The sequence below is a fragment of the Phyllobates terribilis genome, unplaced genomic scaffold (assembly GCF_046119375.1).
Source record: "Phyllobates terribilis strain yellow unplaced genomic scaffold, ASM4611937v1 Scaffold_2__4_contigs__length_985480577, whole genome shotgun sequence".
NCBI lineage: Eukaryota > Metazoa > Chordata > Amphibia > Anura > Dendrobatidae > Phyllobates > Phyllobates terribilis.
Window position 1 is genome coordinate 804167042 of NW_027362762.1, and position 22519 is coordinate 804189560.

A 22519-nucleotide genomic window follows, 5' to 3' on the forward strand; every position below is an offset into this window, starting at 1 on the left:
ATTACGTACAGTAATTTTATTAATCTCACGAAAGTCCAGACAAGGACGTAAACCGCCGTCCTTTTTTTTAACAAAAAAAAATCCAACAGCCACAGGAGACTTGGAAGGCCTAATGTGACCGGTGGCCAAGCTTGTCTGTATGTATTCCTGCAAAGCCTTTCTCTCAGGAATAGTAAGATTAAATAAACGACTTTTAGGAAGAGTCGCTCCAGGGACAAATTCAATGGTACAATCATAGTCTCTATGGGGAGGCAAAATTTGCGATTCTTTCTCAGAAAAAACTTTCCAAAAATCCTGAATAGGTACCGGTAATTCCCATTTATCCACAGCAGCAATGCGCCCGTTACAACACTTGTCATAACACTTAGGGCTCCAGGACTTAATTTCATTGGTAGACCAATCCAGTACAGGATTGTGCAATTTTAACCAGGGTAACCCCAACACCACTGGAGAAGGCAAATTATTTAATACTACCAAATCCAAATTCTCTTGGTGAATACCATTAATAGTGAGGGGAAATTCACAGACCTTGTGAGTAACACTCTTTAAGGGAGAGCCATCGACAGAAACCACAGCAATAGGGGATGACAAAGGTTTGGGTTTTAATTTAAGTATTTCCAAGAACCCCCCATCAATCACATTTAGAGTAGAACCACAATCCACAAATACCCGAAATTCAATTAATTCTTCCTGAGCTGCAGTAGTAGCAGAAAGAAGTATGTAGCACCCTGAGGATTCGGCTGCTACAGGGGTATTGCACCTCAACCCAGAGGTGTGATATTCCACTCCCGGGTAAGGATGGAGTGTGGATCTGAGCTCGGTAGGCTGCATGCACTACATACATCCCATTTCCGAGGAACAGGCCGACGGTACTCCCACTTAGAAATGTGCAGGTACGACCGAGTCTGTTCCTGGCTGGAGTGGGAGGGGGGTGGTACATCCCAAGTAGTGTAGGGGCAGATAGGGGGAGCAGCCTGGGTAAAGATAGGAGCTCATTGGGTGCTGGTCACCTGAGCTCACACATAGAGGGTGTATATAAGGTGGGCACCAACTAAGAACAGGGTCAGTTGCAGAGAGAAAGTCAGCGAGCGGAGGAGAAGAGAGACCCAGAGTGAGATAGGAGAAAGAGAGACCCAGAGGGGAAAGCAGAAGAAAGGACTCTAAGACCCCAAATTAAATCCCCGGGTGAAGAGTCGGCATCAGGGTACCGGAACCCAAGCTGGTGGGGGCAAAAACACTCCCCAGCCAGAGACCGGAGACCGTGGGCAGCGTTTGCCACGGTCACCCACCACATCCACCACGAAGGCATACCACGAGGAGGGTCAGGGAACCCAAGGCCAAGGGTCTCCCAACAGAAGGCCCGAGGGAGCTGGACCTGGGTGGATCAATAGTGGGGACGGCCAGAGAAAGGACAGAAGGAGAGCTCAGGGTCACGCTCCGGACTTATTTGGGAGTTGGCTGGATCCAGAACCTGGTGGACGCAGCACGGCTCGGGAGGTCACTCGAAGCTGGAGTGACCAGAACATCAGCAGTGAGTAAACATCCTAAACTGCATAACCCGACTCTGTCTCTGATTGCCGCCTACACTGCATCACCACAACTCCCATCCTCTGCACCTGATCCCCCTGAGGCTATACCCCACCCGTTGGGGGTTATATCACCAAAGCTGCACCTACACCACCAGCCTCAGCGGACCCTGCTGCAGCGGCGGCCACAGTGACCGCAACACAACGGGTGGCGTAGTCGACATTAAGAACTTAGTAACATCTGTAGGACTGCCACATACAACTGAGTTTGACACCCTGGGCACGGACCGGGTCACAGCCACTCGGAAGACTACAACCCCCATCTGATCCGGCTCCGGATATTCCCCCTAAAAGAATATGGCCCAGGGGGTGCGTCAACTTTGGCGTAGTCGGCAGGATCACGTGCCCACAACAACCGGGTACTGCGTGCCTGAAGAAAAGAACAAGTTTACCTCAAAAAGAAGTCTCCTGCCGGTTCCGGAGGGTCCCCGCCATCGGACCCCATCACCAGTCGATTCCCGCCGGTTGTCCGCCATTAACAGCTTTTTCCCGCCATCTGCAGAGTTTCCCGCCACTGGGAAGCGGTTCCCGCCATTTCCAAAGGTTTCCCGCCTTGTCAGAGCGGACGCCATTATGGGCGTGCCAGAGGATGGCAAGAGGCCACCTCCCATCGTGGGCCAGGACCGAAAATGGCGCCAAAAGTGGAAACCGCCCCCACCAACAGAGACTGTGATGCTAGAGGTGTCTGTCAGCGTGAAAGAACTGCCCCTGGAGCTGACAGTCACCAAGTGGCCCCGGGACCGCCCTCGAAGGGGGAGGAGACGAAAGGAGAGAGCAAAGATGGGTGTCGCTTGGAGCAGTCTGGAGCGAGCGCACCCGGAGGCAAGAAGCCTGGAGAGGAGTAGCGGAGAAGCTCACCCGGAGATGGCCAGAGAGCAGAGCAGCACCGGCCCGCTGGCCAGGAGCCTGCTGGAAGAAGAGCAGAGCAGCACCGACCCGTTGGTCAGGAGCCTGCTGGAAACCACGACCCCACTAAGCCTAGTGGAGGTCCTCGCACAGCTCCCCCGAGACCGGGAGTGTGCACGGACTGCCCTGGAGGGCCTCGCACGGAGGATGGCCCGGGTACAGCGAGAGACATTGGCGGAGTGGAGCCGAGAGATGGCCCAGCAAACCAAGACCCGGAGCACGCCAGCCAAGATGAGGAGACAGACCGCCTCTGAGGATGGCGCGGGAGGACCCAAGGCCGGAGACGGCGCCGAGAAGGGAGCCGAACGAGTGGAGGCAGGTAAAGGGGACGTCTATACCCCAAACCAGGACACCGCTTACCTGCCCCAGCTCCCCGTCGCAGAGCCCGAAAGTCCCCCTGCTGTGCCCGAAAACGCCATGTCACCGACGCAGACTAGGCCCCAACCGGAAGCCGCCGCGACCCCTGTGACGCCATGCGCACCGACCCCGAGCGTGGCAAAACAGGAAGTAACACCAGCCTGGTCGCAGGGCCTAGAATTCCCGGGCGTCGCATCACCAACAGCGCCCCCTACCTCCGCGGAGCCTCCGGCCTGGCCGCAAGGCCAGGTAGCCCAGGGCGCCGCCGTCCTGACGGTGCCCTTCACCTTCCAGGTGCCCCAGGCCTGGCCGCAAGGCCTGGGCAACCCGGGCGCCACCACCACCGCGCCCGCACCCGTAAAACCAAGGGTGCCGCGTCTGGGAGAGGACTTGTTTGCCCAGCACACGTGGCCGGACGGGCAGCCTTTCATCTGGCCCCAGAGATATTATGAACTGGAGCACCAGAGGAGAGTTGGGGCCATGTGTGCACCCCTGATTCCGGCTCCGAAGCCCGTGATAAGGATCTCGCCCCCGCTTGAAGAGACCCAATTTGAGTGGGACCCCACCGGAGAAGACCTAATGGGGTTCACTCAAGAAACCAGGGCAGCTGCAGCGGAGCGTGCTGCGTGCTGCCGACAGCAGCTCGAGGAGTTTGCGAGGGAGCGGAGAGAGAGGCGGGTCCGGGAACAGCAAGCTCAAGTAAGGAGCGCGGAGCAGAAGAGCCGGGCCAGGAGAGACCCCCGTGCAGCGCACAGTCCCCGCACCACCGGGACTGTAATTAAGTTCAACATGCAGCATGGGTGGGGCTTCATCAGAGACCACAACACCCCCGGCGACGTCTTTGTCACGCGCAGAGATGTGGAGTCCCATCTGCCGGAGGGGCACAGAGGTCGTGACCTTTATATCGGGGACGAGGTCACCTTTACCCGGCACAAGTGTGCCAAAGGACCTTACGCCCTCCATGTGCATCGCCTGACAGAGGAGGAGCTGCGATGTGAGGAGGAGGAGCAAGAGGATCCGGACGGGTCTGAAGCTGAGATCCCCAAAGAAGGAGCAGGAGGAAGACGTTGTTAAGTACAGCGAAGCAGGAGCTGTATATAGTTGCCCGTCGGGGCACCGTAAACTGAAACTGAAACTGAAACTGTTACTGTTGCTAAATATAGTCCCCGTTGGGACCAGCATCTGTGAACTGTTTACCCGTTTATTCCTTTAATCCCACTGACCGAGGACTGAGAGCGGTCATTCCTCCCCAATACCTGGCCGAGGACTGAGAGCGGCCACCTTCCCTGTATATAGTTGCGCGTCCTAAAGCGCCCCCTACCGGTTTTATAGGAAAACCAGTTTTCCAGAGAGACTGTCGCACTTTACCCGGTCACACGTTGCACAGTGACCGGAGGAGGAGCCTGAGGCGACGAGAATGTTTATATGAAAAGTTTTATATGATGTTTTATTATGTTTATGTTTATGAAAAAAAAAAAATGTATGTTTGGTGTTGTTTTTATGTCTTACAGCCCGAGGACGTGCTGTGGTTTACCAGGGGGGAATGTAGCACCCTGAGGATTCGGCTGCTACAGGGGTATTGCACCTCAACCCAGAGGTGTGATATTCCACTCCCGGGTAAGGATGGAGTGTGGATCTGAGCTCGGTAGGCTGCATGCACTACATACATCCCATTTCCGAGGAACAGGCCGACGGTACTCCCACTTAGAAATGTGCAGGTACGACCGAGTCTGTTCCTGGCTGGAGTGGGAGGGGGGTGGTACATCCCAAGTAGTGTAGGGGCAGATAGGGGGAGCAGCCTGGGTAAAGATAGGAGCTCATTGGGTGCTGGTCACCTGAGCTCACACATAGAGGGTGTATATAAGGTGGGCACCAACTAAGAACAGGGTCAGTTGCAGAGAGAAAGTCAGCGAGCGGAGGAGAAGAGAGACCCAGAGGGGAAAGCAGAAGAAAGGACTCTAAGACCCCAAATTAAATCCCCGGGTGAAGAGTCGGCATCAGGGTACCGGAACCCAAGCTGGTGGGGGCAAAAACACTCCCCAGCCAGAGACCGGAGACCGTGGGCAGCGTTTGCCACGGTCACCCACCACATCCACCACGAAGGCATACCACGAGGAGGGTCAGGGAACCCAAGGCCAAGGGTCTCCCAACCGAAGGCCCGAGGGAGCTGGACCTGGGTGGATCAATAGTGGGGACGGCCAGAGAAAGGACAGAAGGAGAGCTCAGGGTCACGCTCCGGACTTATTTGGGAGTTGGCTGGATCCAGAACCTGGTGGACGCAGCACGGCTCGGGAGGTCACTCGAAGCTGGAGTGACCAGAACATCAGCAGTGAGTAAACATCCTAAACTGCATAACCCGACTCTGTCTCTGATTGCCGCCTACACTGCATCACCACAACTCCCATCCTCTGCACCTGATCCCCCTGAGGCTATACCCCACCCGTTGGGGGTTATATCACCAAAGCTGCACCTACACCACCAGCCTCAGCGGACCCTGCTGCAGCGGCGGCCACAGTGACCGCAACACAACGGGTGGCGTAGTCGACATTAAGAACTTAGTAACATCTGTAGGACTGCCACATACAACTGAGTTTGACACCCTGGGTACGGACCGGGTCACAGCCACTCGGAAGACTACAACCCCCATCTGATCCGGCTCCGGATATTCCCCCTAAAAGAATATGGCCCAGAGGGTGCGTCAAGTACACCCTTAGTATTTAAACAGGCAATACGGGCGTAACTGACCTTTTTTTTTTCTTTGTTCACACGAAGCACACAGTTCCTAATGAAATGGTCAGATCCACCGCAATAAAAGCACAAACCTTCAGAAAATCTGCGGTCTTTTTCCTGAGAGCGGGGTGACATTGCCCCAATCTCCATCAGCTCTCCAATGTCAGTACAGACTCTCTCAAGACTCGGAGCTGACATGGCAGAGGATTTACTCTCATTAACCCTTGCACACAGTCTCCTGTCCACCCGTATAGCTAATTGCATTGCCTCCTGCAAGTTTCCAGGTGAAGGATAAGCAATCAGCAGATCCTTAACCCTTTCACCTAGCCCCGCAAGAAACAAACTTTTCAAAGCTTAATCGTTCCACCCTACCTGAGCAGACCACCGACGGAAGTGAGTACAATAATTTTCCACATTACCTGATCCCTGCCTCAAAAATCTTAATTCAGACTCAGCAGATGAGACACGATGAGGATCATCATACAACAACCCCAAAGCAGAAAAAAAAATATCCACTGATCTAAAGCACGGATCACTAGGTTGGAGAGAAAAGGCCCATCCCTGAGGTTCTTTGCGCAAAAGTGACATTATGAACCCTATGCGCTGTGATTCATCACCAGAGGATCTGAGCCTCAAACGAAAATACAGCAAACAAGCATTGTTAAAGGAAAAAAAATCTTGTTGCTCACCAAAAAATAGATCAGGCAGACGTACCTTTGGCTCCACAAAATGCGCTCCAGAACAGCTACTCACGTGTTGTTGGAGCTCGGCCACCTCCACAGAGAGTCCCTGCAAGTGTTGAGCCAAATCCTGAACCGAGACCATGATGGAAACTGGGGGTCTTTCCTTAGAGAAATTTTAGCTGGACTTACTGTTATGATCTGCTACAAGCACTAAGGAAAGACAGGAGATCTGTCCCTGCAATAGAACTAAGCTGGTTCCTACGATGTAACGGGGAACCTGATCCTGCGATCAGACCCGCTAAAGTCCTCGGCTAGTCTGAACGAAGACCTATAGATGTGAGGAAGGGATCCCTACAAGAACTACGGACTGGGAGAAAGATGGACACCTCCTAGCAGAAATTGTAGCAAAAATAAGACAAACAAACAACATAGAACATAGAGGTCCGAAGACCTAGGAAAACTGACTAAGAAAGGAAACAGAGCACCAAGCTAGCTCAAGAGTAGAAATTACAATGAAGTCCAGCAAGGCCAGGAGGGCAGAGCCGGATTAAATAGGCAAAAAAGGTCATGTGACCAGCAAACTAGAAAAAACCTAACAGGAGAGTTCTAACAGTTACGAGGTTTGCCGTGACGTGGCAGTGGGCTTCATACAGTCTGATCAAAATGTTAAACTAAGAACCTCGTGTTCAGTTATATATATTTTTGCAGAGAGGCATTAGATCAAATGTATGATTTTTGGAGGTGCGGTCCAATCTCCTTTTTTTGCATTGCATATTCTTTCCCCTTTCTTGGACGAGCACTCCTCCCATTTGGCACAGGTGATTTTAGTTAGCAGGAGACTGCAAAGAGGGTCTATCCTATTTTTGCTCTCATTTGAGAGCTTGAGGAAGTTGAGTCACAATGCTCCTTTCTTGTGGTGTTGGTGCAGTGTGTCGGCCATTGTTGCTGTGGTTTTGTGCTTGTGGGGCGGCGTGGCCTGGAGTCATGGGGACTCGGTCTTGCAGCATGGGTGCCGTGAGGCACCAGGTTGCCCGCCCTGCTGGTGCATTGTCGCTGTGGTGGTGGTGGCGCACGGCTCCGCTCCCGTTCAGGTAGGAAATGTTAGGACCCACTACGAGGTTTGCCGTGACGTGGCAGTGGGCTTCACACAGTCTCATCAGAATGTTAAACTAAGAACCTCATGTTCAGTTATATATATTTTTGCCAAGAGGCATTAGACTAAATGTATGATTTTTGGAGGTGCGGTCCATGCTCCTTTATTTGATAACCTAAATTGCATTTAACAGGCCAAAAAGGTTAAGAAACAGTTTTTCCTGCATAATCACATACAGTTATATGAAAAAGTTTGGGCACCCTTATTAATCTTAAGCTTAATGTTTTATAAAAATTGGTGTTTTTGCAACAGCTATTTCAGTTTGATATATGTAATAACTGTTGGACACAGTAATGTTTCTGCTTTGAAATGAGGTTTATTGTACTAACAGAAAATGTGCAATCTGCATTCAAACAAAATTTGACAGGTGCATAAGTATGGGCACCCTTATCATTTTCTTGTTTTAAATACTCCTACCTACTTTTTACTGACTTACTAAAGCACTTTTTTTTGGTTTTGTAACCTCATTGGGCTTTGAACTTCATAGCCAGGTGTATGCAATCATGAGAAAAGCTACTTAAAGTGGCCACTTGCAAGTTGTTCTCCTGTTTGAATCTCCTCTGAAGAGTGGCATCATGGGCTCCTCAAAACAACTGTCACATGATCTGAAAACAAGATTATTCAACATAGTTGTTCAGGGGAAGGATACAAAAAGCTGTCTCAGAGATTTAACCTGTCAGTTTCCACTGTGAGGAACATAGTAAGGAAATGGAAGAACACAGGGACAGTTCTTGTTAAGGCCAGAAGTGGCAGGCCAAGAAAAACATCAGAAAGGCAGAGAAGAAGAATGGTGAGATCAGTCAAGGACAATCCTCAGACCACCTCCAGAGAGCTGCAGCATCAACTTGCTGCAGATGGTGTCACTGTGCATCGGTCAACTATACAACGTACTTTGCACAAGGAGAAGCTGTATGGGAGAGTGATGCGAAAGAAGCCGTTTCTGCAAGCACGCCACAAACAGAGTCGGCTGAGGTATGCAAAATCACATTTGGAGAAGCCAATTTCTTTTTGGAAGAAGGTCCTGTGGACTGATGAAACCAAGATTGAGTTGTTTGGTCATACAAAAGGCGTTATGCATGGCGGCAAAGAAACACAGCATTCCAAGAAAAACACTTGCTATCCACAGTAAAATTTGGTGGAGGTTTCATCATGCTTTGAGGCTCTGTGGCCAATGCCGGCACCGGGAATCTTGTTAAAGTTGAGGGACGCATGGATTCCACTCAGTATCAGCAGATTGTTGACAATAATGTTCAAGAATCAGTGATAAAGTTGAAGTTACGCAGGGGATGGATCTTTCAGCAAGACAATGATCCAAAACACCGCTCCAAATCTACTCAGGCATTCATACAGAGGAACAATTACAATGTTCTGGAATGGCCATCCCAGTCCCCAGACTTGAATATCATTGAACATTTGTGGGATCATTTGAAGAGGGCTCTCCATGCTCAGCGACCATCAAACTTAACTGAACTGGAATTGTTTTGTAAAGAGGAATGGTCAAAAATACCTTCATCCAGGATCCAGGAACTCATTAAAAGCTACAGGAAGCGACTAGAGGCTGTTATTTTTGCAAAAGGAGGATCTACTAAATATTAATGTCACCTTTCTGGTGAGGTGCCCATACTTATGCACCTGTCAAATTTTGTTTGAATGCAGATTGCACATTTTCTGTCAGTACAATAAACCTCATTTCAAGGCAGAAACATTACTGTGTCCAACAGTTATTACATATATCAAACTGAAATAGCTGTTGCAAAAACACCAATTTTTATAAAACATTAAGCTTAAGATTAATAGGGGTGCCCAAACTTTTTTATATGACTGTATATATAATGCTAAATAAACCAGAGAAACCAAAAATATATACCTTTTAGCGTTTGTTCACCCATACTGTTGTGGCTTTTTTTTGCCTTTTACAATTGGGAGGGCCCTGACTTATACATTTTGTAGGTCCCTCTGTCATACATCATTTTTAATTCGCTATTCCCTTTACAAGCACAGCTAGAACGCACCAGTGGGTATGTTGATCTTTGACCTGAGAGGCCTCAGGTGGCTCTGTAACATGCGTTTTGGAGGGACAGCTGTTACTTAGACATTTGGGCGGTCCCTCCATCATTAACACTCAGATAGTGGAATACATATTCCATAGCAGTTTACAATGTGCCCATTGTAGTGTTGGGCTTGACCCTCCTCATACTCCTCCTCCTCCACTACCATGTGATACTGCGGCCCTAAATTTAAATGTTCAGAGGGCCTGCAGTAGGCAGGAAAGCTGAGTTTTGTGAGAGCCCTCATGTGGCCCGGTAATATACATTTTGAAGTGCCCTCCTCTAGAAATTTTGGAGGTCCCTCTTGTGTACATTTGAGAGTGCCCTCACTTATTCATATTGTAGGGCCCTCACTCTATTATTTAACTCATTTAAGGGCAGAGACTACAGAGAAAAAGGCCAAGAGACATGAAGTATTAGAAGGTAGCAGTGAGTGCAGCCTGCGATCCTCAGGTATGGCTGAACTCTGTGAACCGGAAAAATAAGCTGCACTAGTCAACTGGATGAAGAGCTCAAATATATCACCTGTGCAAGTCACTGGACAAAGGATATATGGTCCTCCCCTCCAGGGTGGGTTGGAGAAGCTTCTCCAAATGGTTCAGAGATTTTAATTGTCAATATTCCCCAGATTATATAGCAAGAGAAGACTTCTTGATACTGTACAACTTGGTCCAGTGCAGAATGTGTATCGTATTTCCAAAAATTACTCCTGGGAGCTGTGTTCTAGGTGCAGGAAGATTCCATGACAAGGGCATCCCTTAACAAACATTATCTATGATGGAGTACTGTAGTAATTGTGGCCCTCAATTCAAGTTTTCAGAGGGCCATCAGTCGGTCATCAGCAGTCAGTGTAAATTTCTATTGATTATGTTTCCCATATTTCAGTCACAATGTGGCACAAGCCAGGCATGTTTTTTGCCAAATAGGGTGACTGACAGTACATTTCTATTGAATATGTATCCCCTATCTCAGTCACAATGTGGCACAACCTGTGACAAAGGCCTCCAATGACAAATATTAGTTTGGCAGGACCACTGTACATTTCAGATTTGTCCACTGCGCAATGTGCATAGGGTTTGTAAAAATTAGCCCTATGTGCTGAGTCATGGTTGACTCACTATTTTGGCTGTGACAGCTAAGTTGGCTTGTGCCATCAACATCTGAAAATCTGTCAACAAAACCCAAAATGGCTAAAAGCCTGTTGTTAAGGGACGTGGAGGTGGACATGATGTTGTCAGTGGTGCATGAGAAGGCACTCAGTCTGTGTCAGGTCAGAAGAAGCTTGATGCATCCACTATGTTTCTGGAAAAATTTCCCGGTCTGGAACCTAAACGTGTGTGGAGCAGATTCTGTCTTGGATAGCAGACAAGGCCTCTACGCATAATCTCAAAGAGGAAGCTTTGAGTGCTCAGTAGAGATGAGCGTTGTTCTACTCGAACTGTTCGCCAATCTCAAATTCGAGCTGTTTCGGGCGGTGTTCGAGCTGTTCGGCGAACACGAACAATTTGAGAAAAATTCGGCTGTTCGAGGTTATGTTCGATAACTGTTCGTGCACCAAAATCATAACTGGATTTTTTCTCAGTAATGATGAAAATTAATGTTAATACGCAGTTTGAGTGTACAGCGGGGTGGGGGGAGGGGCAGGGGATGGATCTCTGCAGGAACAATGAAGATCTCCATTTTTTTTTCTCTTTCCCGCATTTACAGTGGGGAGGTGCAATCTGTCAGCCTAGCAGCAGCGCACACACGGAGCGAAGTGCTTTTTTTCACACAAGCAAGGGCATGTGTCATTGGCAGTGTATGTCACATGTCCTTGCCCTATAAGTAGTGTTGAGCCACCCCCGTAGTGTTCGAGTTCGGTTCGGTTCGTCGAACAATCGTGTGTTCGCCGAACTGTTCGTCGAACTGTTCGTCGAACACCTTCGAACACCGTTAAAACCAATGGCAGGCAAACAAAAACACATAGAAACACATAGAAAACACCTTCAAAGGTGTCCAAAAGCTGACAAACTGCTCAGAAGACACAACTAACACATGGAAAAGTGACAAGTACATATAGTCATGCGAAAAGAAAAGAGGTGGAGGAGTAAAAGGAGGGGGAGACACAGATATAGGCATGTCATGCCCTTCTAAAATCCAAAAAGTGAGAAGCCGAGACGGCCAGTCCGCTCCTGCCCGTGCCACCTCCGTGTCGCCGGGTTTGTGCCAGAGCCGCGGTGAACCCTGACGGCCAGCTCCCCTCTCCCAATACTGGTGCCTGTCCGCTGGTGGGTCGAGAGAGCCCCCCTGTGGTGGAGGCAGCTCTAAGATTTTTAATTTAAATTGTCCCTCTAATTTGAATGAATACACTTTAAATCCATTTACAAGGATCTATTGGAGGGCAAGTCTCATGCCAGCAGCCGCGTAATTCCAGCTCCAGTAGCGTCCACTAAAGCTGCTGCAGTTAAAAAGCTTTTATAAGGATCGAGCTCGGCTGTCCACCGCAAGGCATCCTAGTGCCAGTCCCAGCCCCTATGCCTTGGGGTGCCTCCTGATGCTCTTCACTAAGTATCCCGTGGTCCCGAAGCATTTCCTTTGAAAAAATTAAGTGTCCAAACTACAGGTGGTGTAGCTTGCTTAACAGCCGGGATAATCCGCTGACTAGCAGACACTGCTACTAGGCACAAAGTATTTCCTGGGCTAGATGCAGTTAAAAATTTGTAAGTAGATACTCTCGTTGGATGCTGAGAAAGCATTCCATAGAGTCTCCTGGCACGCCATATATGATTCTCTTAAAAAGCTTGGGGTAGGGGTCTAGGGGACCCTTTTATAGCCAAAATCACGGCCCTGTATCACAATACGTCACCTAGGCTGAAGATAAATGGAACTGTAGCACCGAGGGCTCGGTTGCTACAGACGTATTGCACCTCACCCAGAGGTGTGATATCTCACTCTCAGATAAGGATGGAGTGTGGATCAGGACCCGACACCTGCATGCATTACACCACATTGCCGTGGGGCAGGGCGACCAATATGCCCCTGAGATGGGCACGACAGTCCCTGTCCCTGGCTGGAGTGGGGGGAGGGAACACTGAGGAAGGGGAACCCTGCAGTGCAGGAGCAGGGAGGAAGCAGTTCCTGGGTGCATTGAGAAGGGAGTATAAAAGGTGGGCACCATATTAGTTCAGTGCAGAGAAGTCTGAGCAGAAGTGGCAGGGAGCAGGGGCTCTGCATGAGCTCTGCTCCGGAGGCGGGCCTAGTAACAGAGGCCCAGGCCTGCAAGAGGGAGAAGGAAGGAAGAGGAGCGGAGAAGGCTCCAGGAACGAGGAATGAAGGGATCCCAGGGGTGCGGACGGGCGAGTCGCCACCGCACGCCCGAATCCACCTGCGTGGAGGGGTCAGGCCAAAGGGGGAGACCGGTCCCCGAACTAGTGGAGGCAGGAAACGACCCTCAGCTAGAAACCGGAGGCTCTGACATTTTATGTGGCGCAGCCCCTTGCTCCACCCGCTAGGAAGGCACCACATAGGGTCAGGGAAACTGGCGCCAAGTTTACCAAGAGGAGGCCCGAGGCAGCCGGACAGAAGTGTTGGTAAGAAAGGCCAGACAAAGGACACACAAAGGGGGTCCTGTGAAGCGCTCCAAAGTTATCTGGGAGTTGTCTGAGCCCCTCACCTGGTGAGCACAGTACGACGTGGGCAGCCGTTACCTGCAGACGTGGTCTGGATAATAAGAACTGTGAGTAAAGGCCCTGAACTGCATCACTGACTCCGTGTCGTTACTGCTGCTGCCCTGCACCATCACCCCCATCCTCCGCATACACTGCCCTGAGGCTATACTCCTCCCGTGGGGAGTTATGCTACGCTCTGCTGCACCCACAACACCAGCCTTAGCGGTCTGCCCTGTAGCGGCGGTTCACTCTGACCGCAATCCACGGGTGGCGTAGTCGGACATTTAAACATCAAAACCACATAAATAGTTCCGCCACTGGTTTGACCGCCCTGAGCCACGGAACCGGATCGCCGCCACGAAGACTACAACCACCAGCATCCACCAAAAAGGGTCCGGCTCCGGGTGTCCCAAGGCCCAGGGGGTGCGTCAGAACATTTTCATCACCTTTCACAATCACCAATGGGACAAGGCAGGGATGTCCTCTGTCCCCTCTCTTATACATCCTAGTGACGGAGCACCTGCTCTCATCAATTCGCCATAACCCCAATATTAGGTGGATTGAGGTGGGAGGCACCGAGTACAAGTGCTCTCTATTTGCTGATGATGTCCTAGTATATATCACTCAATCACATATATCCATCCCTGCTGTTATGGCTGAAATAGATCACTTTGTTACATGGTAAAATTTTAAAATCAATGCAGCGAAGTCTGAGGCCCTCGATGTCTCCCTCCCTAAATCCATATAGGATTCCATCAAGTCCAACTTTCCCTTTGCTTGGCCCTCACAGGGTATCAAATACTTAGGAATTCCTATTCATAGAGACCTCTCCCATCTATGTTATCTTAATTTTGGGCCCTTTATTGAACAATTCCATACAGACCACGGTTGGCAAGTTAGAACTGTAAGATTCACTACGTGAACCACTGGTGTTTTGTGGAAAAGCACATGTACACCGCGTTCCAAATTATTATGCAAAAAGTGTTTAGGAGTGATAAGGGAAGAATTTGTTTGTTTGTCAGTTAAACTCATTGATGGTGATGTGTGTCAGGGCTCTTTATATCACTGTAAGCAATTGCAGACACCTGTGCTAATTAGTTTGGCAGGTGTGTCCAATGAAAGGCAAGACTACTTAAGAAGGCTCTCTCACATTATTAAGCAGCCTACATTTTCTGCCAAAATGGGAAAGAAAAAGGATGTGTCGGCTGCTGAGAAGCAACAAATTGTGGAGTGTTTAGGTCAAGGCATGACTACAATCAACATTGTGCGATGATCAGGATGAAGTGTCTTGGCAATCAAGAAGTATGTAGCTGATTCACAGTACACACGTGTGCGTGCTGATAAGGGCAAATTGAGGACTCTTTCCTACAGTCAATTACGTCAGGTTGAAAGAGCAGCGGCAAAAAAGCCTTGTCATAGCAGCAGACAAGTTTTTGAAGCTGCTTGTGCCTCCAACGTCCCCCGAACAACAAGATGCAGGGTCCTTCAGAGGTTTGCAGCTGTGCATACGCCATCCTGTCGACCTCCTCTATCCACTTCACACAAGCAGAAACGGCTCCAGTGGGCCAAACATTACATGAAGACTGATTTCAAAACTGTTTTGTTCACGGATGAGTGCCATGCAGCGCTCGATGGTCCAGATGAATGGAGTGGAGGATGGCTGGTTGATGGACACCCCACGCAAACACGGCTACAGCGCCAACAAGGAGGAGGTGGAGTAATGTTTTGGGCTGGAATCATGGGGAGAGAGATTGTCGGCCCCTTTAGGATCCCTGAAGGCGCTAAAGATGAACTCCATAATGTATGTGGATTTTCTCAAACAGCACTTCCTGCCATGGTTCAAGAAGAAGAACCGTGTATTTCACAGCAAGATCATTTTTCTGCATGATAATGCACCATCTCATGCTGCACATAAAACATCTGCATCTCTGGCTGATATGGGCATAAAAGGGGACAAACTTATGGTGTGACCCCCATGCTCCCCTGACCTCTACCCCATTCAGAACCTTTGGAGCATCATTAAAAGGAGTGTCTATGATGGCGGGAGGCAGTTCACATCTAAGCAACAGCTCTGGGAGGGTATTCTGTCCTCATGCAAAACAATTGAAGCAGAAACCATCCAAAACCTGACAAATTCAATGGACGAGAGAGTTCAGAAGCTCCTTTCGAACAAGGGGTCCTATGTGAAAATGTAACATCACCTAGAATAAAGTTTTGAGTTGAAAACTGTTTGATTTCAGTTTCTAACAACCTGCTAATGCTTATAATTTCAAAAATGACCATTTTTTTGGTCTTTATTAAAATGAAAAGGTTGATCGAAAAGTTTGGGGGATCTAAGAGTGTGGCAACCCAGTAGTCATGATTACTTCGAATTCTGACAATATGAGGGTCATGTTGCAGGTACTGCAGCAAGAAGGCACTTATGTGTCTTGCGCATCTCGGAGCCCCAAAATTATTTTCCGGGCTAGATGCAGCTAAAAATTATTTTTAATTTTAAATCTGGTGAAGCTTATTATAGATGGCCTAATAGGATCAGTGCTGCACACTGCTACAAAGCCCAAATTATTTTCCAGTCAAGATACAGATAAACATGATTAGTAATTTGAAAGCTTAAAACGGTTGGTAGGGTGATTTTAACCAATCATCAAGCTTTTACTCTCCCCAGGATGACACAGGGGTAGAAAAGTCGTTTCGGATCCATGATTTGTTCATCTTTATGAACGTGAGTCTGTCTACATTATCAGTGGAGAGCCGCGTGCGCTTATCTGTCAGCACACCACCAGCAGCGCTGAACACACGTTCAGACAGAACGCTGGCTGCGGGGCATGACAAGATCTCCAAGGCGTAAGTGGCTAGCTCCGGCCATTTATCCAGATTGGAAGCCCAAAAAGAGCAAGGGTCCAGTGACACAGTCGTGGCTTCAATGTTTACTTGGAGATACTCCTGTACCATCGTCTCTAGGCGTTGACTATGTGTCAGACTTCTTGTCTCATGTGGCCTTGCAAAGGATGGGCTAAAAAAGTGGTGAAATGATTCCGCAAAATTGATGTTACCAGCAGATACTGTGGTTCTGTTACGGTTTGAGTGCTGAACACTTGACGGTCCCACGGTTGGCAAGTTGGAACTGTGAGATTCACTACGTGCACCACTGGTATTTTGTGGAAAAGCACATGTAAGATTCTGCAACAGTCTCTGCTGATACTCCTGCATGCGTGCATCCCTTTCTATGGCAGGAATAATTTCTGCAAATTTACTTTTGTACCGGGGATCTAACAGTGTGGCAACCCAGTAGTCAGGATTATTTCTAATTCTCACAATTCGAGGGTCATGCTGCAGGTAGTGCAGCAAGAAGGCACTCATGTGTGTTGCGCATCCAGGAGCACCAAGTCCCTGTTGTGTTGGTGGCGAGGTAACAATCATGCTTCCTTCCTCTGTCCTCTCCCCCCAACCTCGCACAACAGAAATGTGATCAAGGTCTCCCTCATCTGATGAGTCTTCCATCAGTTCGTCCTCCACTTCTTCCTGGGCTCCTGCACCTTCCTCACTAGTTTGGCTGCTACCATGTGCCCTGGTTAAACCATCTCCCCCACCCTCACATGCCTGCCGCCTTGGTGCTGCCGACCGTCTGGACCTTGCAGAAGTTAGCCCTTCCGCATACAACTCCTCCTCCTCTACTTCCTCCACCTCCTCTTGTGCCACCACCTGACTCCGAATTCTGTTTAACATGTGCTCCAGCATGTAAATCACCGGAATAGTCATGCTGATAATGGCATCGTCAGCACTAAACATCTTCGTCGCCATTTCAAAACTGTGCAGAAGGGTGCATAGGTCCCTGATCTGAGACCACTCCTCCAGCGTGATTTGCCCCACCTCTGAATCTCGTTGGCCCAGGCTATACGTCAGAACGTATTGCACCAGGGCTTGTCGGTGCTGCCACAGTCGCTGCAACATGTGCAGAGTTGAATTCCACCGGGTAGGCACATCGCATTTTAGCCGGTGAAGTGGCAGGCCCAACGACTTCTGTAGAGATGTAAGTCGCTGAGCTGCGGGATGCGAACGGCGGAAGTGAGCACACAGCGACCGTGCCCTCTGCAGAAGGCCATCTAGTCTGGGATAGTGGGCTAAAAATTGCTGGACAACCAGGTTCAACACGTGAGCCATACAAGGCACGTGTGTGACATTGCCCCGGCGAAGGGCCGCACCCAGGTTTGCAGCATTGTCGCACACGGCCTTCCCTGGTTTCAGGTCCAGTGGAGACAACCATTCATGAAATTGGTTCTCCAGAGCTGACCACAACTCCTCAGCTGTGTGACTCACATTTCCCAGACATTTCAATGTAAAAACCGCCTGATGACGTTGAGCCCTACTGCCAGCATAGTAAGGAGGTGTGCAGGATCCCTTCTGCGCAGTTAGAAAGCTTGTGGCATGACCAGACAGGCTTTGGGTGCAGGTGGAAGACAGAGAGGAGGTTGAGGAGGCAGAAGCAGTGGAGGAAAAATGACATAAAGAGGATTGACGCACAACTCGTGGGGACGGCAAGACTTGGACAGCAGCCCCTTGTCCTGCTGTCACCATAGTTACCCAGTGCCCAGTCAGCGACATGTAACGCCCCTGTCCATGCCTACTCGTCCAAGTGTCTGTGGTGAAATGCACCCTGTCACACACAGAGTTTCTCAAAGAAGCGGTGATGTTGTGTGCGACATGCTGGTGGAGCGCAGGCACACCTTTCTTTGAGAAGTAGTGCCGACTGGGCATCTGGTACTGGGGCACTGCGACGGACATAAGGTCTCGAAAATCCTCTGTGTCCACCAGGCGGAAAGGCAGCATTTCTGTAGCCAAGAGCTTGCAGATGGTGAAATTCAACCTCTTAGCTTTCTCATGGCTAGGAGGAAATGGTCTTTTACTTGTCCACATCTGAGGGACCGAGGGCTGGCTATTGTGCTTAGACGGGGTTGATAAGGGTGTCCCCGGCAAACTGCCGGTCTGTGAGGAAGATGCAGGCGGACATGTTAGGTTGCCTTGATCCAAAGGTGGTGCTATCGATGTCGGACAGCGCTCAAGACCAGCTGGTGTTACCACCTCCAAAGAAAATGATGACCTGCCAATCACGCTGGCTGCTGCGGGTAAAGAGGTGGCAGGTCTGCGCCCCAAAACAGGTGTGACTGCTGTCCCCCCAGTCACAGAGGATGAAGAGGCCGCGGATGCACAAGATATGGCAGACGGTGGTTGGCCCGGCCGGCTAGACCGCATTGTAGCACACTGAGCTTCCCACTGCAACTTATGCTTCATGTCCATGTGCCGGTTCATGCATGAAGTACTCAAACTATGTATTTTTTGGGCTCTACTTAGCTTTTGCTGACAAATGTTACAGATAACACGAGTTGGGTCATCTTTATCGATCTGAAAAAATGCCCAGGCTATGCAAGGCTTAGCACCCATGCGACCTGAAGAGCCACCACGACTTGTGGTGAGAGGCAGAGTTGTGTTTGAGGATGCAGTTGTTGACGTGCTTCCAGTACTACGTCTCTGTCCAGGAAGGCGCAACCTGACCTCGTCGTCACTAGCATCTTTCTCCACCTCCTCTGCTGACCTCATCTCTTGGCTGACTGTGGGTTGACAGTAAGTGGGATCTCCGACCTCATCATCATCACCCTGTGCGTTATCACACCCGTCGTCCTCAGAGCCAACCTGTTCCTGCCCTGACAAAAAACTAAAGTTGTCGCTCCAATCAGGTATTTGAGTCTTATCATCGTCTTCCTCATTGTCTCCACCAACAGGAGTTACAGTTTGGGAATGAGGGTCTACATTATGGTCAGAACCTTCTGCGTCTGGTCCTGGATCCGACTCATAAAGATTCTGGGCATCAGTGCAGATCATTTCCTCGTCTGGATTCACAGAAGCGCTGGAGTCGACCTCTGATTCCCAGGCTATAGTATGAGTAAACAGCTCTGCAGACTCAACCATCTGTTCTACCTCATACTCAGACGGGCAGCTGGAGATTTGGGAGCTGTGAGGAAGCAAGTGCGATTTGGGTGACACCTTTGAGGACTGGAGTATTTGTGATGTTGAAGTTGATGTGGAGGAGAGCCCACTTAAAGGAGCACTTGATATCCGTTGAAGCACCTGCTGTTTTTGTGCCTCATCTGGAATTTGTAGCGATTGGCGTGGCCGTAAGAAAGGGATCTTATCACATTGTCCGCTAAAAGAAGTAGACATTTTAGTTTGGCTGGAAGATGGTCTTTCTTCTGCACCTACCCCACGGACACAACCTTTTTTCCCGTTCCCAACACGCCTATTCCCCTTTCCACCAGCAGCAGGCCTTTTTCCACTCATTTTGGTGGTTAACTAATTCACAACTCTGGAGTTGTTTGCACAAAAAAACAATGGATGGTAACCGAGCAGAGCTGAGTGGCCAAACTGTGGTATTAGGCCAAAACTATTGGCTGGGTTAGATGCAGAAAAAAATTATTTTTAATTTGCAACCTGATGGAGGTCAGTATAGATGGACTAATAGACCAAGTCCCACACACCGCTAGAAGCCCAAATATTTTTTCAGAGCTAGATGCAGAAAATTTTTTTATTCAATTTGCAACCTGATGGAGGTCAGTATAGATGGACTAATAGACCAAGTCCCACACACTGCTAGAAGCCCAAATATTTTTTCAGAGCTAGATGCAGAAAAAAATTATTTTTAATTTGCAACCTGATGGAGGTCAGTATAGATGGACTAATAGACCAAGTCCCACACACTGCTAGAAGCCCAAATATTTTTTCAGAGCTAGATGCAGAAAAAAATTATTTTTAATTTGCAACCTGATGGAGGTCAGTATAGATGGACTAATAGACCAAGTCCCACACACCGCTAGAAGCCCAAATATTTTTTCAGAGCTAGATGCAGAAAAAAATTATATTCAATTTGCAACCTGCTGGACGTCATTATAGAAGGACTAATAGAACAAGTCCCACACACTGCTAGAAGCCCAAATATTTTTTCAGAGCTAAATGAAGAAAAAAATTATTTTTAATTTGCAACCTGATGGAGGTCAGTATAGATGGACTAATAGACCAAGTCCCACACACTGCTAGAAGCCCAAATATTTTTTCAGAGCTAGATGCAGAAAAAAATTATTTTTAATTTGCAACCTGATGGAGGTCAGTATAGATGGACTAATAGACCAAGTCCCACACACCGCTAGAAGCCCAAATATTTTTTCAGAGCTAGATGCAGAAATTTTTTTTATTCAATTTGCAACCTGATGGAGGTCAGTATAGATGGACTAATAGACCAAGTCCCACACACTGCCAGAAGCCCAAATATTTTTTCAGAGCTAGATGCAGAAAAAAATTATTTTTAATTTGCAACCTGATGGAGGTCAGTATAGATGGACTAATAGACCAAGTCCCACACACTGCTAGAAGCCCAAATATTTTTTCAGAGCTAGATGCAGAAAAAAATTATTTTTAATTTGCAACCTGATGGAGGTCAGTATAGATGGACTAATAGAACAAGTCCCACACGCTGCTAGAAGCCCAAATATTTTTTCAGAGATAAATGAAGAAAAAAAATATTTTTAATTTGCAACCTGATGGAGGTCAGTATAGATGGACTAATAGACCAAGTCCCACACACTGCTAGAAGCCCAAATATTTTTTCAGAGCTAGATGCAGAAAAAAATTATTTTTAATTTGCAACCTGATGGAGGTCAGTATAGATGGACTAATAGACCAAGTCCCACACACCGCTAGAAGCCCAAATATTTTTTCAGAGCTAGATGCAGAAAAAAATTATATTCAGTTTGCAACCTGATGGAGGTCAGTATAGATGGACTAATAGAATGATGCTATGCCCAAAAGATTTTACTTCACTAGGTGCAGTAAAAAAATTGGTATTCTATACACAGGTGGTATATCTTGCAACACAGATAGGCTACTCCACTGACTAACACACTCTGCAATAGGCCAAAAACGATTAGCTTTGCTAGATTCAGCCAAATGCTGTGAAAAAAACTTGCACAGCACTGGCACAGACCTGCCTGGCAAAAACTGATAGGAACTGATGTAACCTAGTCCTGAAAAGGACTCCAATTACAATTAGTCTTTACTCCCACAATCTATCTATTTAAGAGCACAGACCTGCCTGATAAAAGTCGTAGGAAATGCTGTAACCTAGTCCTTAAAAGGACTGCAATCACAACTATTCCCTACTCCCAAGCTATCTGTATATTTGTGCGAAAATTGGCTTGAAATTAACAAGGTATAGCGCACACAGCAACAGCGGTGCCGTCTAACACGCAGCTGCAGCAGTGAGAAAATGGTGGCGACGGGGAAAATGGCTTGGTCTTATAGGGCAAGGACATGTGACATACACTGCCAATCACACATGCCCTTGCTTGTGTGAAAAAAAGCACTTCGCTCCGTGTGTGCGCTGCTGATAGGCTGACAGATTGCACCTCCCCACTGCAAATGCGGGAAAGAGAAAAAAAAATTGAGATCTTCATTGTTCCTGCAGAGATCCATCCCCTGCCCCTCCCCCCGCCCCGCTGTACACTCAAACTGCGTATTAACATTAATTTTCATCATTACTGAGAAAAAATCCAGTTATGATTTTGGTGCACGAACAGTTATCGAACATAACCTCGAACAGCCGAATTTTTCTCAAATTGTTCGTGTTCGCCGACCGGCTCGAACACCGCCCAAAACAGCTCGAATTTGAGATTGGCGAACAGTTCGAGTAGAACAACGCTCATCTCTACCTATAAGACCAAGCCATTTTCCCCGTCGCCACCATTTTCTCACTGCTGCAGCTGCGTGTTAGACGGCACCGCTGTTGCTGTGTGCGCTATACCTTGTTAATTTCAAGCCAATTTTCGCACAAATCTACAGATAGCTTGGGAGTAGGGAATAGTTGTGATTGCAGTCCCTTTAAGGACTAGGTTATAGCATTTCCTACGACTTTTATCAGGCAGGTCTGTGCTCTTAAATAGATAGATTGTGGGAGTAAAGACTAATTGTAATTGGAGTCCTTTTCAGGACTAGGTTACATCAGTCCCTATCAGTTTTTGCCAGGCAGGTCTGTGCCAGTGCTGTGCAAGTTTTTTTCACAGCATTTGGCTGAATCTAGCAAAGCTAATCCTTTTTGGCCTATTGCAGAGTGTGTTAGTCAGTGGAGTAGCCTATCTGTGTTGCAAGATATACCACCTGTGTATAGAATACCAATTTTTTTACTGCACCTAGTGAAGTAAAATCTTTTGGGCATAGGATCATTCTATTAGTCCATCTATACTGACCTCCATCAGGTTGCAAATTGAATATAATTTTTTTCTGCATCTAGCTCTGAAACAATATTGGGCTTCTAGCTGTGTGTGGGACTTGTTGTATTAGTAGTCCATCTATACTGACCTCCATCAGG